General features: G+C 42.6%; 1 protein-coding gene across 3 annotated transcripts in view; it reads left to right on the top strand.

Moving 5' to 3' along the window:
- The first annotated feature begins 552 nt into the window (after positions 1–552).
- The window catches only part of LOC108495390 (myelin-oligodendrocyte glycoprotein-like), a 33,187-nt gene continuing 16,370 nt past the window's right edge, over positions 553–17,369 (top strand). For 2 of the 3 annotated variants that reach the window (XM_017811048.1, XM_017811046.1), the window contains exons 1-2: positions 553–666; positions 3,063–3,207. The gene's annotated coding sequence lies outside the window, so the exon portion shown is untranslated. The remainder of the gene's footprint in view (positions 667–3,062; positions 3,208–17,369) is intronic. The other variant, XM_017811047.1, reaches the window with a different exon arrangement.

Raw genomic sequence — 17,369 nt, 5'->3', positions numbered from 1 at the left:
CTGCAGAGCAAATAAAAGAAACAGAGCTTTTTTTGACACTGTAGAGTTTGCAAAGGTAGGATTTGAAACTGCAAGTGGTAGCCTCTGTGTTCAGCTGTATAGGAAGCTAAATACATGAATGTGAGTCAAAACTAATTGTAAGAACGTAAGGGTTTTTTAATCATTTTCTGTTCTTAATAGAAAGAATCAAGCAAAGTCTCAAGTGCCTGCTTGAGCTAAGAAGCAAGAGCNGTTTCAGAGACATTAGCAAAATCCTTATTCTGAACATCTTCAAGTAGCACATTCGTGCAAAGAAATGCTTATTAACAAAGGCCATATGTTTTATAGGGCTAAAGGTAGGCAGTCCTCCTAGAAAGGAATGCAACACCTGAACACTGCATTATCATAAGCAGCTAAAGTTTGGGAAAAGACGAAAGGTGGAACATTGAACGTTCATGAGCTTTTACTATTGGTAAATCAAGTCCTTACGTCGGCTGAACGCAATAGGCCCTCAATAATAATTCCTTTTATTCCTCAGCTAGTCTCGAGAAACTCAGCCCCTCAGCATCTGAGTCATTGCTCCACATCCTGTCCCGCTCCTGCACTTCCTCATTCAAGGCAGAAGTGACTCTTAGCAGCACGTTTGGATCTCAGCACATGCAGAAAAGATACCAAGAGATTCCAGAGGTAAGCAAGAGACCAAGTTTTCTGTCTTGTACTAGTAAGTGCTAAAGTTGCAGTATCAGGGCTATGGCTTTTCAGCTAAGGTCTTGTAAAGTTGCTTCAAGTGATGTAGGCACGGGAAAAACGAAAAAGAAACGATCTGGGTTTGGCTTGTTTATTTTTTTTTTCTTTGTCATAAGCGACAATTTGCTGAAGCGGAAAAAAATACAGATTGAGGGATTTCCCAGTTAAAGTGTTTCAGCTCTGTAGCTCCACTCCCCTGCACTGGCTGCCAGCTGGGGTGTGCTTAGACTGCAAAATGAGAAGTGAGGCTAAGACTACCACTACAACAAAAGGCAGCTTTCACCTGACACCCCAAAAGGTATTTTTAACTAGTTTTCTCACAACACAGTTTTGCCTTTATTTCTGCTCTTTAACCTTCTTGTTTATCTTTAATCATTAATGTGACACATTGACAGAAGTGGCTGCATGGGGAGTTTCAGTTTAGTGAAGTTCAGAGAATGAACTGGCTGAAAAGAATCAAATCCCACTTACTGCCTCAAAATGTCATTTGGGCAAGAAAAAAAAAGGCTGAAGACATTCAGCATGCTAGTCACACCGAAAAGGAAGCCCTACATAACTTCTCAGGTTCTGAATGGTCACTGTTTACAAACAGACAGTGTGTAACAGCAGCTAAAAAACCCCATGCAAGGAAGGTAAGGGGTCCCCAGGGTACTGAGCAGCACACACACAATCACACAACCCGAGGTGCAGTCTGCAGCTAGTAAAGAAGTGTAAGAGTGAAGAGACAAGAAAGAGGGAAAGCAACTGCATAGCAGGGTTTTCCCAAGCCACAAGTCACCCTGGTTTCAGTTTTAACCACTGGTGGACTTTGAAAAAGAAGAGAACAAAATACAGTTGCACGAGTAAGTTTCAGGCAGACTTGTTGCCTTCGAGTTTTGATGGAAGATTTATATTAGATTAATTAAAAAATAAAAAAACCAAACAAACAAAACCAAACAGAAAAACTACACAGCCACCAGTCCCTACAGCAGGGCATTTAAGACAGCTTCCCAATTTTAAAATCTGTTTTTATTCTTGATAGCTCATCTCTTCCCTTTACTGTACCCACCACCAAGGTAGCGCAGGGAGAGCGGAAGGAGGGAAAGAGACACCTTGGAAAAGTACAGAGCAACTGATGCCACAAAGCCCAAACTATCACACCTCCATGTGAATTCAGACCTCTCAAGAGCCAGCTCATGACAGACAATTTTGCCTTTTTGAAAGCTAAATAGAAATATTTCACAAGTTGATTAAAACTGAATCCCGAGCAAGGAGGGAAATGACACAGCTACAAATTTCAGCTCTCGTTAAATCAGAAAGCTTGCCATTATTTTGAGTTTAACTTGACAACACAAGTGTAAGTAATGTAAAGGAAAAGATTAGCACAGACATTTCATTCTAGAAGAATTATTTATGTATTTCTGGAAAGGAAGAGGAGGTGGTAGGAAGTTTTCATGGAGCCCTCTTCTTGTAACACAGACCAGGTCATTGAAATATTTACCAAGATGAGCATTACAACAGTCTCCAGCACACTGTCTCCAGTTAGGAAAGCCCTAAAATAAGATTGCATGAGTGTGTATACCACATTCAAGAGACTGATCCTTTGGTAGAACAGGCACCAGTTCTGCAGATTTTGCCTGCTAGAGAAGCCTTTGCAAAAGAAAAAGCCTATATATTGTTAAAAAAAAAAAAAAAGCAAAATCAAACAAACTACCACCAAACCACACATACACAGGTGCAGTCAACTCTCTAGGGGGCTTTTTGGCTTTTTCCCACCTTATCATTGCAAATGTAATCTACAGCTTACTGCCAGCACAAGGCAGACGTGGACCTGTCATAGCAGAACCAGAAGAGGTCCACAAAAATGGTCAGTGCTGGAACACCTTTCCTCTAGAGACAGGCTGAGAGAGTTGAGGTTGTTCAGCCTGCAGAAGACTCCAGGGAGACCTTAATCTGTCTTTTCAGTACTTAAAAGGGGACTTAAAAGAAACAAGACATTTTGCCAGGCCCTGTAGTGACAGGACAAGGGACAATGATTTTAAACCAAAAGATGATAGATTTGGGTTGCATGTAAGGAAGAAATTCTTTACTGTGACTGTGGTGAGGCCCTGGAAGGGGTTGCCCAGAGATGTTGTGGCTGCCCTATCCCTGGAAGCATCCAGGCCAGGTTGGATTGGGCTTTGAGCAACCTGGTCTCATGGAAGGTTTCCCTGACCATGGCAGGGGGGATTGGAGCTGGATGAACCTTAAGTGTCGCTTCCAACTATTCCATGTTTCCATGGTAAGTACTTCAGAATCCATAGAAAAGGTTGAGCTGGTTTCTGTCTCTCACAGCCCTTTTCTGAACTGTGTTACAGCCTTCCCTCTCACTCTGGACAAGAAACCTATAAGAGCCAACTGTCTCCTGTGGAAGCTGAGCATTTCTAAACATCCACAGAAGGTGGCAGTCCAGGTGACAGGACTCTGCATGCACGTGTCAGTGACTGAGCTTTGTTTCCACAGGTGAGAGGCAGAAGGGGAGGAAAGGAAAAACTATGAAATGTCCTCTGAGCAACAAAATGTTTTTCTGTTACGGTCCATTAGATATACACACACATATAGGATGTGAATATATAGTCAGTGAAGTATCTCACTGAACACCGACAATTTTCAGAGGCATGTGGGGATGTGTATACACTGTGAATGTACCTGCAGTCAGGTTTTTCAAAGCAACTTGAGCCTCAGAGACTTCCAGTAATTGATTTCGGTTCACATCCGCTCATATGTTTTTAAATTCCAGTAATTGATTTCAGTTCACATCTGCTCAGATATTTTTAAAACAGCACCTCAGTGCCTTCAGGCACATCCTAACCACACCTCAGGGTGTGGTGCAGAGGTGTCTGTGCTAACAGGGTCTGGAGAAGTGCCACTGTCCTAGTGTAACATTGCCCGGGCATGAATTCCCTGTGCTGATGGGGAAGTACAAATTGCAGCTCCTCATTATACTTCACAGGAGTTGGCTGCTCCTGACCTGGGACGAGCTCAGATCAGCACAGGGCTGGGCAAAGCAGATCAGCGCAGCACCTGGCCAAAGGCACCTTTACCACCTATGGTTTACAGAAGAGGCAAACCAGAACTTGCACTGGCTTGGGTTTTCAGTCGGGTCTGTTACTAGAAGTAGGGAAAGGTTAGTTTTGATAGTGAGTTTTTGGTTTTGCTGGGATGTTTTTAAGTTTTTCCTCCTGCTTACATGGAGTCCTAAACAAATAAAATCACAGCCATCTTCTGCATCACTAAAAAGAATCTTCATGTTATGGCAGTAGCTAATTCTAGGTATAGTTGTTCTCTCAGCTGCTTTTTACAGAATGGTTTGGGTTGGAAGGGACCTTAAAGATTCTCTCATTTCAACCCTCCTTCAACAACCAGGGACACCTTCCACTAGATCAGGTTGCTTAGAACCCCATCCAAAAATGGCCTTGAACACTTCCAGAGATGGGGCATCCACAGCTTCTCTGGGCACCCTATTTGAGTGCCTCACCATCATCACAGTGAAGAATTTCTTCCTAATATCTAATCTAAACCTACCCTCCTTCATCTTAAGAGCATTCCCCCCTGGTTCTATCACTACATGCCCTTGTGAAAAGTCCCTCTCCAGCCTTTGTGTAAGTCCCCTTTACATACTGGAAGGTGCTCTGAGGTCTCCCTGAAGCCTTCACTTCTCCAGGCTAAACAACCCCAACTCTCTCAATCTGCCTTCATAAGAGAGGTGCTCCAGCCCTCTGACCATCTTCATAGAGTCCTCTGAACCCAGAAGGTTCATATCTTTCTTACACTGGGGACCCCAAAGTTGGACACAATACTCCAGGTGAGGTCTCATGACAGAGGCAGAATCCCCTTCCTCAACCTGCCAGGACACAGTTGGTTTTCTGGGCTGCAAGTGCACATTGTCAGGTCATGCTAGCTTCTCATACCCAAAGTTTCACTCCAAGTTCACTTTTTTCCCTATAAACAAAGAGTGCGGGTGAGGGGTGAAATTTAGCTTTTGCTTGCTGTAGTTGAAAAATGCAACTTCAATAAAGAGTGGGGAGGATAGACAAAACAGACGAATTTTTCAGAGAACAGTAAGGGGGTTGAATTTTTAAAATTATTTCTACAGCTTAGCTTTGCATGCGGTATTTTTCTCTCACACCTCCTTGTGCATACATTACTGTGTACTTTTCTGTATTATTTTATTTCACTTATAATGTCCTTGCAAAGCTACTGAAAAGACTAGGCTCAATGAGATGAAGGAGGCTACTATTTGCTTGATTTTTCTTTTTTGCCTCCCGTTAGTTTATGAATATGGAGAGTTAGTTGTAGAGTCCAAATGTATTTGTCGGCTAAGCACATTTGAGATATAATCATTTCACCTCTGGCTTCTTAACATCTGAGCTTCCCATGTTCTACATTGCCATGTACTGAAGTTCTGAATCATAAGTTTCTGTAAAAGCAAACTTGCTTTCAGCTCCTTCATCAGTAGCTTTGCCAGAGCAATGATTGCTGTGGCCATGGGTTACCAGAGAGTTACCAGAGCTAGAGCCAAGCAGATCCTTCTCATAATTTCTCAAGAGGATTAATTTATTTTGACATCAGGAAAGGGAAGAGCATCCAGAATCCCCTACATTTCCCTTGTTGAGGCAGCCCAGCTTTTAAAGAGAGATTTACAGGGTCTAAAGGGAATTGCTGTATGTTCCTTCTGCATCCTTGCATGATGCCAACTGACTATTGAATACATCTGAAGAAACAGCACATATTCCAGCTATCCAGCTCTGGAGGAGCTGTTGTTGTCTTTTTTCCTGCACCACCACAAAGAGTGTAAACAACACTGAACTGCTCCAAAAACACACTTGTGTTTGCAGTTACTCTCTCCATTACCATGAACTCTTACTTTCTGAAAGGTGACAGTTTCCTCCTACCCAAATGCAGTTTACTATCCCGAGAAGGACATATCTCAAACAGCAATGGTGAGGGGAAAAAAAAAGAAAAAGATGCCCAGAAGCATTTGTGAAACCCAAGAGGTGAGAGGACATGGCAACAGGAGTGTCACCACTGTTCCAGTTCTTCCATATATCCAAGTGAGGGCCATCCCATGACTTATTCACTCCACACATTCTTCACCAATAGCAATGTTTCTGACAACTCAGGGTGCAAGCTAAGTTTTCCTTGCAGCTGGCAGAACTATAGTTAGCACTGGAGTTACATTTCTGAGAGATTTTTGAACAAAGGGCATGATCCTGTAGGAATCTAATGCTCCTTTCTACTATGTTGTATAGAGTAGAACCTATAAGAGGTCCTATTGTCTCCTACAGAAAAATTTATATTCTTTTATGGATAGATTTTGTTTATTTGAGATGAGGAAGGAATTTTTCTTGACAAGAAAGGCTGCAACGTGTGAGGATGGGAATGGAATTCTCCTGAGGTTCCCACGTTGTGTTGCATCTCTAGTACTTTCTAAGTCCCCTGCTGGGAAAGTGGTGGGGAGGGAGAAATTAAAAGCTTTAAAGCTAAAAGGTTTTCCTGGAAAGGTCTCCTTCACAAGACAGGCTGGGAAATAGCTGTGCCAAGCTAGAGAGTCAGGGGTCAGCGTTTCATCTGTCAATGTCTCATTTAAATAAGTCCCTATGCTATAACACATTTTACTGCCTCCTCCCCCATTTCTTCACTCACCACAGAGGAATGAAGCAGAAAAGAGTGTGTTGAGTTGTACTAGTGTTGTCATCCATCCAATAAGTATGCTCTGGGGAAGCCTAATTCCATAAACATTGCTTTGGCCCACATTTGGGATCTATTAATGCCAAAGAAAGCAGCAGCGCCTTGCTGAGCACAAACGCCTTTTACGACACCAGGATACTGCAGCACAAGTGCCTGGATGAAGCCCTAATATTCTTAAACCAAAAAGCAAAATACCTAGTTAAAGAGCTAGCAGGGTTGTATGGTAGGTCTGTCTGGGGGATCTTTGAATTTCCTCACGGGGAAACTTCTGTCCTCAAAGACTGTCCTCCACACAATTAATTTCACACTTCTAAAGCCTCACTGCAGCTGCAATTTTCACGGTGGTCATGGAATGAAACCACTGTATTACAGGTGTTTTCCAAATACTACTCTCACATCTGAAGTTGAACTCAGCTCAGATGCAAAGTGATATGAACAAGTTGGTCTAAGTCCGTGCAGCTCTGCTGCCTTGGCATGGTTGCAAGAGTGTCTCTGCCTCAGTCCAACTGCAGACGTGTTCCACACATCAGAGGAAGGAAGAGAAGGATCTAAGTTAGGATAGCCTTGATTAAAATTCAGTTTTATTGTCTTGGTTCCCATTTTCCCTTAATGCTATTTTGTGTTGAGAGAGGCATGAACAAGTTTCCACCCAGAAATATGTTTACATCTACAGGGGATGTAAATGTGCTACTTAAGCTCCAATCCTCCTTGCGTTTGCAGCCCATGGTGCAGGACATTTTGGGACAAAACAACTGGAAGAAACAGAGCTCAGTGGGTTAACACCAGTTATGGCAAAGGCCACCGTTGACTCGCTACCAGCAAGGTGCAGGTCAGAGATACCCCATGCTCTTACCCTGTAGAGGAAAGGGCAAATATGTCAACCTGGGTGGCTCCAGAACCTGGGGGGCTGCAAGGCTCAGACATTTTGCCATCCCTGAACAACTGCTTAGAAATAGGGTTGCTTCAACTTCTAAAACCTGTGATCTGCTTCAGAGCTGCTCTAAGGTGTTCACTGTCCTTCAGCTGCCAGTTCAACTTAGCCTCCCAAATGACTGTTTACAGCTCAAATGAAGGATTATAAAAACAACATGGAATACTCTTAGTTCAGGCCTCTAAATAAACAGTCCTAGAAGTGCCAAGGTCAGCTCTGAGGTCCTCAAAGTCTGAGGCATTGTAAGAGACAAAACCAATAAAGCCATCTGGTTACAGGACAGGAATGTAAGGGCTTTGAACTACAAGCATGAAGTCATCTAAAGAAGATTTCCATGAGTGTTCTGAGGAAGTGCTTTAAAACTAGGTTATGTAAACTGAACATATTTTGAGTGCTTCCTACAAATGATTTCTCCCTTGGGTTGAACCCATAAGCTACTACTTTGTTTAACAACTATCAGGTAAAGCACAGGACAAATCACACCTAGCAATTACTAGTTAACTTTCCACAAACTTGTCAGCAAGGGGAGAAGAAAAAGGATCTTGTTCCATTACATATTCTCACGAACAATGGACAGTTGTGTCTGCAAAAAGGGCAGCTGTAATGTTTAATGCCGTTCAACAGTGCTCTAAAGATCCACTGGCAGCTGCCAGTAAACCATGCACAACAACATCCCTAATCAACTAGCACTTTGTACTTTCTTATCTGAGGGCATTACATCAGTTTTCCTTTGAGGGTTAGGGATGCAGTAAGTTGTACAGCAAGTCCCATCAAACACTCCTCCCTGTTGCCCCAACTGAAGTTTCAAGATGCAGTCTGGGTAAGCAGCAGGTAGTTGCCACATTCCCATCAAAGCTCAATCAACTCAATTTCTCATTGAATGCATCAGCTCTTTTTACCAGTAAGCAAATACAAATTGGAGAACGAATCCTGCCTTTCCAAATCAAAAAGTTTCTATATAGTTTTCACTCCAAGCTTAGTCATTTCTGAGGCCCCAAGTCTCGTCATCTGTTACCACAAACACTCAGAACTCGAGCTTTGGGCACATCAAAAAGATGGGTTTTCAAGAAGTTTTAGCATCAAGAGAGGATGTGAATTCAGACAGCCCAGCTACGGAGTGGCTCAGGGAATACATCTCTTCCCAGAAGTAGGAAGAGTCACTCAGTTGCTACATCTGTCTAGACTAAAACTAGCACATTGCAACGACAAAAATCCTTCCAGATGCAGCTTTGTTAGACATCTCCCTGGAAGTGTCTACTTCCCTAGATTCTGATGGCAAAGCAGAAAATCAGCTATTTACTCTAGCAGCAACAGCTGTAGTGGAAAAACACTCATAAGTACTTTGAGACATGCAAGTATGGACATCCTTTTCATCCTAAAAAAATATCCACAGTATACTACACAATGCCAGAGAATGTAGTCAGATATGGTCCTGCCTCTGTACTTGCACATGGATAAAGTGTTTGGCCTATGATTTTAAATATATTTTCTGCAAGATCTGAATAAAGGAACATAGTATTATTTTTAAAAAATGTAGCAGGAGTTCTAAGTCAGAGAAACCCAAAGACAATCAATGATCTCTCACATATATAGAGAGTTCCTCCAGCTGGTATTTTACATGTCTTGCTCTCACTTACAGAAAACAGGGCTGTTCACTGGTGTTTACAGTTCTCAATGTGTACGATATGATGGAAAGCCAAGATCTTGTCTCTGATTTGGGTACACATACACCTTAAGAGATCACTAAAACAGAGACTGTCAGAAGAGCTTGAGAGTAAATAGTTTAAGAATTATCACAACTGTAATGCTCAACGTTTGTGTCATGACTGTAGGATATGTGAACAGAGAAACACTTGAGAAGCCTGGCCTTGCAACTACACAGTCATAACAATCTGCTCAGTTCTGGATGGCCTCACAAATTACCTTGGTTCTCTGAAATGCCTGGAGAAGATACACAAAGATTGAAAGCTGTAAGGTGATATTAGAGATTTCCACTCACACACACCTTGATTTTTGAGATGGCTGGAACAACTGGCACATCTTTGTGCTCTTCATACCGCAAGGCACATCATGCAGCCAAGGAGCAATTTGCTCCTGTACAACACACATAATTAATAGCGCTTCCAAAAATCGGTGGCACAGACCTACTCGCTCTAATGCTCCAACTCACTTTTTCCTGGATTTCCAAAGAACAGTTATTATCTGTGTTGCAAAATCTCATGACTTGTGCACAGCTCCAGTCAAGAGCTTGAATGGTGCCAAAACATATGTGCCACAGGCACTTGCTACTGTACAAGAAGAGCTTTGTGTCTAAGGCACTGCAGAGACCAAGCAGGCTCCTCCAGCTACAACAGTGGAGCTGCTACCTGTTCCACCCTTGCAGAAGCAGCTACTGGGCCTGGATCATCCTAGGGAAAAATTCCTGGTGAGAGACAGCATCAGAAGGTATTTTACAGGGTGTTAGTCAATGGAAAGGAAAAAGCAGGCACTCCAGGGAGATAAGCGCGTATGTTGGGAGCAGGGAGATGTCATACAAGGGGTGCTTCATCTAGAAGAGTGTCAAGACTTCTCAACAACACTGGTCAAATTAAATGTTGCTCTTTTGGAAAGGGCACAGTCACCTGGGGAAAGGTCAGTGCAATGCTCTGCTGAATTTGCAAGCCTTATTTTGGCTGTGCATTTCACACCCTCAACTTCCACTTTGGGGCTAGTTGAAAACAAACTGTAAAACTAAGTTCACCTAAACTTTCACAGGGGGTTTCCTATCTTGAAAGTGTAGAACCACAAAGAGGCCAGGCTGATACTTCATAGCATGAAAGCCTGTGGTTTTGCACAAGCTGCTCCTCTTTCTTTTCAAGTCATTACTTAAAAACATGCTTAAAACGGCAAAGGCATACAAAAGTTCTGTTTGGCATCTCTGACACTGAGAAAGTATAAGTTTGGTGCACTCTCAATTACAGAAAAGAGATGCCAGCAGCTACCCTGGTGTAGATGCAGTCTGCCTACCTAGCCAGCAAGTTCCCTTCATAAAAGAGTTGTGCAAAGTTGATCCAGTGACTCATTGCTAAGGTACTTTGTTTCTGTCCAGGGCCATATGTAAAGTGACCTCCACCAAAGCCCTTGGGATGACCTTATTGTCCACTATCAAGTGATCACCAGATGTTATTGCAACACAGGACATCTGGGCAGCATTTATGAGCCCTAACAACATCTGGTTGCTTTCTGATATTAAATCTCCAGCCCACATTCAGCTGTGTCCTACTTTCAAATGACAAGTATTATGCTCTCTGGTATTAAACACAGTAACTGGTGAAAGGGTTCCGTGGCTAAACTAAGCTCCCTTTGAGGAAAGGAGACCATTCACTACCAGAGCTCCGTTATAACTGAACTACTTCACTTTGGAAGAGTAAACTAAAGACAAGTTCCCCATATATACCTAAAGGAGAGAGCAGGCAGCATGTGGAAATTAATAGTACACACACACACACAGAGCCACAAGAAGAACAGGGTAATGTTGTGAGAAAAGAGTAGAGGGGAGGATGTCACCTGTTTCATGTGCCATGGTTCTGAACAGAAACATCTCTAGGAAGCAAACACCAGTGGTCTTTCAGAGTGATTCAAAAGAATGGAGTTGCTTGCTGTGCTTCCAAACCCCGAGCTTTTTACTTTGAAAAGCAGCCAGCACCTCCCTGTGTGGTCAGGATTGTAGACTGGGGGGAAAAATGCAATGCTATTGCACTAAGAACAGAAATTACTCTTTTGCTGGTGGGACAAGAATGAGACAAGATCCAATCATGCATACAGTGCTTGAGATGGGTGCTTCAGAGAGAAAATTATTTAGCTGAACTAAATCTGAACCAAGCACTAACAAGATCTGAAAGCCTTAAGAAGGTTAAGAAACATTCCAGAGTAGAGGGCCTGCAGGAAGTGCTTATGATCCCCACTCTTCTTTTTCCAACTTACACAAATTGATTGTTCAAGGCCTTTCTTTCAGACCATAAATACATCCACCTCAGCTATCAAGCCAATAGTCTACAGTCTTCCAGCACCTGGGCAAAATAACTTGGGCACCTCTACACAACTCTGGTGTATGTTTTATGCACATCCCATTGACTCTGTGTGACTGTTCTCCGCTTGGAGCAATTATTTACAGCTTAGCAAAACAAGCATGAAGTGCTTACAGGAGCTTTTAGTGGCTCCTGTTTGGGATCCTATTTGTGTCCCTCTTTGGTGAACAGAATTTAATTGGACCTCAACATTCCCATGTTTGCAACACAGCCATGCAACTAGAAACTTTCTGCTCTGATACCAGAACACTTACATTTAAAAACTGTATAGGCTTCAACTTCATAAATATGTTCACAAAGCAGTGGTTGGGAAGGCAATTTCCTTTGGGAGGAGGGGTCAGGTTTAAGCCTGAAATATTTGGCAACTCTGTCTTATTTTTGTCAGTGGTTCAAGAGTCCTTGAACTATTAGGACTTCATCTTTTTATTGTACAATATTTTATTCCATGAGTACTTTGTGCTTAACTATGGTCAAGATGGGCTCCTGGAGAAGGAAATGGCTTTTCCTTGTCTTAGTTATTTACATCCACGGTGCTTATCTGTTATTCTCTTGCATAGCAAAAAGTGCCACCAGAACCCACAGGAAAATCACAGATATTTTGTTAGAATACCAAAGGTACTGGGTAAATGCTGTCAATTACTCAGAAAAAGTTGTTCTACGAACAGTTCCTCCCTCCTGAAAAAGTTCTCACAAGCTGTAGCTGCAGGTCTGTTTACAAGAATTAAAAGAAAACAGACCACAGATAAAACCCAGACACCTTCACTTTTGATTTAACAGAGCAATGCTCCTAGAGAGACCAGCTCAGGCAGAGACCATCTCCTTTTGGTTCAGTAGCTCTGACATCAATAAACTCATTAAAACCATTTATTGGCCTCAGGATTTGTTCCAGGTCTATAAAGTCTTAATGATGAACAGTTGTTTATATACATGTTCAAACAACCACATTGTGTAGCTGAGTAGAAAAACCCAGGATGTGACTCAGGTGGTTTCTCTTGCTCAGAGGAGCCATTGTCAGAGTTTATCTTCCAGGTGTGCAAACTCTCAGCAAGGTGCCTGTCATGGGACTCTCAGTTCAGTCACCAGTGAACATAATTCTCCAGGGAAGAGCCAAGACAAGTTACACCAGTCTTGATTAATCTCAATTTCTTTTTCTCCTCTCATCCTGGCACCCTGAGTTTCCATTTTCAGACCCACCATTCCCATGTTTCCATGTCCAATGCAGCAGCTACAACAGCACAGGCTACTAATTAACCTCATTTACTTGTGAGGCTCATCGATACTTAACTCCTTTCCAGAGAACAAAAATAAACATTTTCTGAACTTGATCCAATTTTCTTCCTTTTATCACAACTCTTAGGAAATATAAAATCCAACTGATTGTAGCATTACAGGTCAGGAATGAGATTTATTGTCCTAATAGGTCTGATAGAGGGGAAAAATAAACTGACTGTTGAGTCTTGGTGGAATTGTATCACTAACAATAGCATCTTGTCTCAAAGGTTCTAGGGTATGCAAATTAAAAATAGCTAAGAGGAGAGAGGAGTCACAATCCAGAAAAGAAACTGGTAATCCTTGAGCCTGTTGCTGCCAAAAATAAGCATCTGCAGGTCAGGATTTTCCCTGATCTCACTGTATTGGGCTGGAAAGTAATTTTGGAGAATAGAAATTCTCTGGCACTAGTGTGTTAGACTTCCTCCTAGACAAGGCATCAAACAAAACTGATGAAGGCATTTTATTGACTACTCTGTCAGCTCAAAGCAGTCTCTTGAGCCTGAAAAAGTTTCCCTTCTGCTTCCTAGGAAATTCCCCTAAAATTTCCCTTTCTCCGCCTCCCTTGTGATCAGGCTACATCCACCACACAAATGCAAAACTTCCAAGGGAGGGAGTTTTCCTCTTTCCTTGTTTGGACTGATAACATTAACCGAGGGGGTTTTATAATCCTGGATTGGTGTGAAAGGTAACTGCTGACTGAAGAGAAAAAAACCAAACTTGTAAAATGGATAATGCATTGGAGCTTTACAATCTAAGTAGCTCAATACTATTCATAGGATGGTCTGGGTTTAAAGGGACTTTAAAGATCACCTAGTTCCAAACCCCCTGCCTTGGGCAGGGACACCTTCCCTAAACCAGGCTGCTCACAGTTCTGTCCATCCTGGCCTTGGGTTCTTACTCAGTGTTCAGTAATTCAATTATTGTAGAGTTGTATCCTCCCTAAGTTTTATGGCACTTCAGCTGCACTCTGTCAATGGATGGGACAGAGAACAGAGATAAAAGGAATCACATTAATGAGCTTTTAGAGACTTACCAGCTGTAAGCAGTGGAAGAAGTTAAGACTGCTGAGATACCCTAGGTGCTAGGCAGAGAGCCAAGGTCAGACAACACTCCTGCTTCAGCATTTGCAGGACAGCAGGCCCAGTTTGAGATGCAGGCAAAACATAATCTCACTTAAATCTCAGAGGGCTGGGGTCTGCCTGGAGCTGGGAAGCAAGAGGCAGCTCAGCTCCTTCAATGCTCATCCCTCTGTAGGAAGAGGGACCACCCTGTGTCACCTCTCTGGCAGCCACTAGCCCTGCTCAGTCCTTTCCATGGTTTCTACCAGCAATACCCTCTTTATTCTGTTTTTCCAAGAAGCCTGAACCAGCCTTGTACATGTCTAGCTGTGCACTTGCCAGGGACTCTTTGTCCCTCTGCGGGAGCTTAGTAACAAAGGAAGAGCTCAAATAATCATGAGATGTCAACTGTAGATGCAAGTTAAGGAGCTTTGCCCATTGAACGATGAAGCTGCAAATTATTTGCAGAAATTTAAAGTAGGTGGAGACATTTTTGTGCAGGGAGGTTACTACAAGTAACAGACTAACAACAGAATTAGGCTGTCACTCTCATCTTCAATGAGAAAGAATTCTTTCACGTAAGGAATCTCTAATCCAGATGGCACAAAACCTTTTAGGGCAATTAATAACTACTGTGGGAGGGAAAGGCCACAACACAGAAATGCATGGAGAAATACCTGCCAGCCACACCCATACTGTGCAAAAACTTCCCATATATTTCAATCCATTTGTGTTCATTGTGCCTGTATCTGGTTTATGAGAAGGTATACTCATGGATTCATATCACTTGACATACTAGCTAAAGAAAAAAAATAACTAATGTGTAGGTACCTGAGAGGGCCAGAGGAAGGGCAGTGAGGTAACTTTATTTCACCCATCTTGTCTCCTGCTCCAATAGAGCTTACAAGAGTTTCTCCTGAGTTTATGTCTAGCAAAAAGCTCACACACAAAGGCAGTAAGAGGACTCAGTAAGGTTACTGGAGATTATGGCAATAAGTAGGCACACCTTTTGACAAAAGTTGAGCTCTCTACTCCAAAGTAGTACTAGTACCCCAAACTGGATCATCTCTCCCTTCAAAACCATGTCTCATTTTTATAACTAGCTTCAGATCATCCACTTCAGAAATATTAGTATCAGTGTTGTATTAATCCAAACATTTTTACTGACATCAGTTAACTTAATGCCTCCAGGACTCCTCATGTGATTGAATCCAAGCATCAGCTAGATTGTTTGGTTGTTGAGTGCTCCAGAATCGGGTAAAACCACTGATTTAAGGGTTAGTTTTGTTGCCGTGAAATTTTGGTGCTGAAAAAATCTCCAGAGCAGTTAATTAGGGGTGAGATAAGAAAGGGTTTATTTTGCCAAGGCAGTAGATGTTACACGACACGCGCAGGCCGTGCCTGAGATGTTACATTTTATAATACCATCCATCCAATCCCAGATGTGTCCACCCTGTGGCCTTTACTCTGGTCCGCCCAGGGGTCCACCCCCTGAGAAATGGGTCTGGGGGTTTTGGGACCCCGTGTTCATCCCACCTTCCTCTTCATCAGAGCACAAAGGGTACATAGTTACCTAATTCTTGACCGTATTCTGTGGTTTAGGCCCTGATATGCTGTTCTGCCAACAATCTAGGCCTTGCCTTGACAAAGGACTAAATATTTCTGCTGTGTTCAGGGGTAGGATTGATATAGGGAGCATAGAATGGGGTAAGAGGGTTAAGGAATGTATAAACAAGGGTATTAGAGAAAGGGAAAGGGACAAGGGGCAAAGGAGGGAAGGGGGGTTGCTGCTTTTAAAACCTACTTATAAAACTTATAAGTCTTACAAATATTAGAAAAATAAAAAACCATTAGGGGCTTAAGGCATCAGTTTTAACAGACGCCAGAAGAAAAAGCAAGCCCAGGGTGAAGAATGAAAAATTAAAGTCCTGATATCCACATGAATATTTTACTATACAGTATCTCTACCTTCAGAGGTCAAGCAAGCCATCATCCAGAGAGTTCTAGAAGCAAATGTTCAGACAGGAACTGCCTCCAAAATCCAAAAAAATACACAACATGGATTTAGCTGAAGGAACCCTTGTTTCTTTCTGCATTGTCACTTGGGAGTTGCTTCCTTAAGGCTACAGTTTTCTAAAAAGCAAAACCCCCACACAACTATGCCTCTTCTCTTGAAAGAAAAAAATCTTTATTCTTGAGAAAAATATTCATCAAAAGCAAAAAAACATTTTGTTGGAACTGGCAGAAGAAAAGCAGTGGAAACTCTCAGAAGAACAAAAAGGAATTGAGAAAAAGAGGAACTTTTGAGGGAGTTGTCAGAAAGGCTTTGCAAAAAGGAACAATGACATTTTGGTTTCATTCTAGAAGTTTCACAAAAGGGCATGAGACCCCTGCACACCACTAGTCACAGGGAATAAGTCTCACCCACGAGCACAAGACCAGGTAGAGGGTGGGACACACCATATGCTGCCAAAGCTGTGCTTCCTGAACTGTCACCCAGTGTCAGACATGCAGCACTCAAAACCAGGAGGCCTTAGGATGTGCAAGACAAGAATAGATGGGGCTGGGAACACTTGCTGGGGTTTTAGAGGTGAGAAATTCCTCCCCGTGCCAAGAGTCTTTCCAACAGGAAGAACGCAAGTGCCATACAGCAGCAGTGTTCTCTTGGAAAGCTAACTGTTCAATCTAGCACAAAAGTTATCTCACACAGAGAATAAAGCACATTTTAAGACAATGGGATGAGAGCCCACTACTGAAAATTACACACAGATGTCATGCAAAACTGCTTAACACCGACCCCACAGGCAACAGTGACAGTGTCCCTCTGGGATCTGTGTGCAGACAGACCTTGGCCTTGGACTGACCTTTGCCCAAGGGAATTAAGCAGAGAACAAATACAAAATTTCTCAGAAACGGCAGCTGGAAGTATGAATGCCATGGATCTTGACTGTCTGAGAATTCAATCAGACCAGACTTAACATGAAACCACTAAACACCCAAAAGGCTGTGGCATCATTTGCCCAGTGTTGAATTCTGCTCACTTGCATACCAAGAGCATGCTTCCTTCCCTCTGAAACTTGAAATGAAACGTGCCACATTTAGCATCAGCCCCCCTGAGCCAAAAAACCCTTCCCATTTCACAAAGCCACAAACTACTGCAGTTTAGCCTGAGACTTATTTAGAAAGGTTATTCTGAAACCAAGTCTAGTTTCCTGAGCCTTCCAGTTTACCAGGTGTGCTAGGTCACACTCAGTCCCTTTTTGGCCAGACACATCTAGAGTTTTTTTATTTTCCTTCAACCCTTTGGAGAGATGTTTATGTTTGAATCCTGGAAACTGATCCATTATAAACTGTAATTTCTGTTTCTCCCACATGTTTTATTTCTATACATTGGGATCAATTCCTCCTTACCAAAACTGTTTATTAAAAGCCAGGGTAGGGTGTGTAAGTTCCTGCTGCAGCACCTGTACATGGTACAGTGAGGCAAACAAAGGGCAATGGAGTGATGAAGGGTCTGGAGCACAAGTCTGATGAGGAGCAGCTGAGGGAGCTCAGCCTGGAGAACAGGAAGATCAGAGAGACCTCATTGGTCTCTACAGTTATCTG

Source organism: Lepidothrix coronata, unplaced genomic scaffold (genome assembly GCF_001604755.1).
Source record: "Lepidothrix coronata isolate B3197 unplaced genomic scaffold, Lepidothrix_coronata-1.0 Scaffold30, whole genome shotgun sequence".
NCBI classification, from domain to species: domain Eukaryota; kingdom Metazoa; phylum Chordata; class Aves; order Passeriformes; family Pipridae; genus Lepidothrix; species Lepidothrix coronata.
Note: the sequence above shows the minus strand (reverse complement) of the source record. Positions and strands in the feature narration are given on the sequence as shown.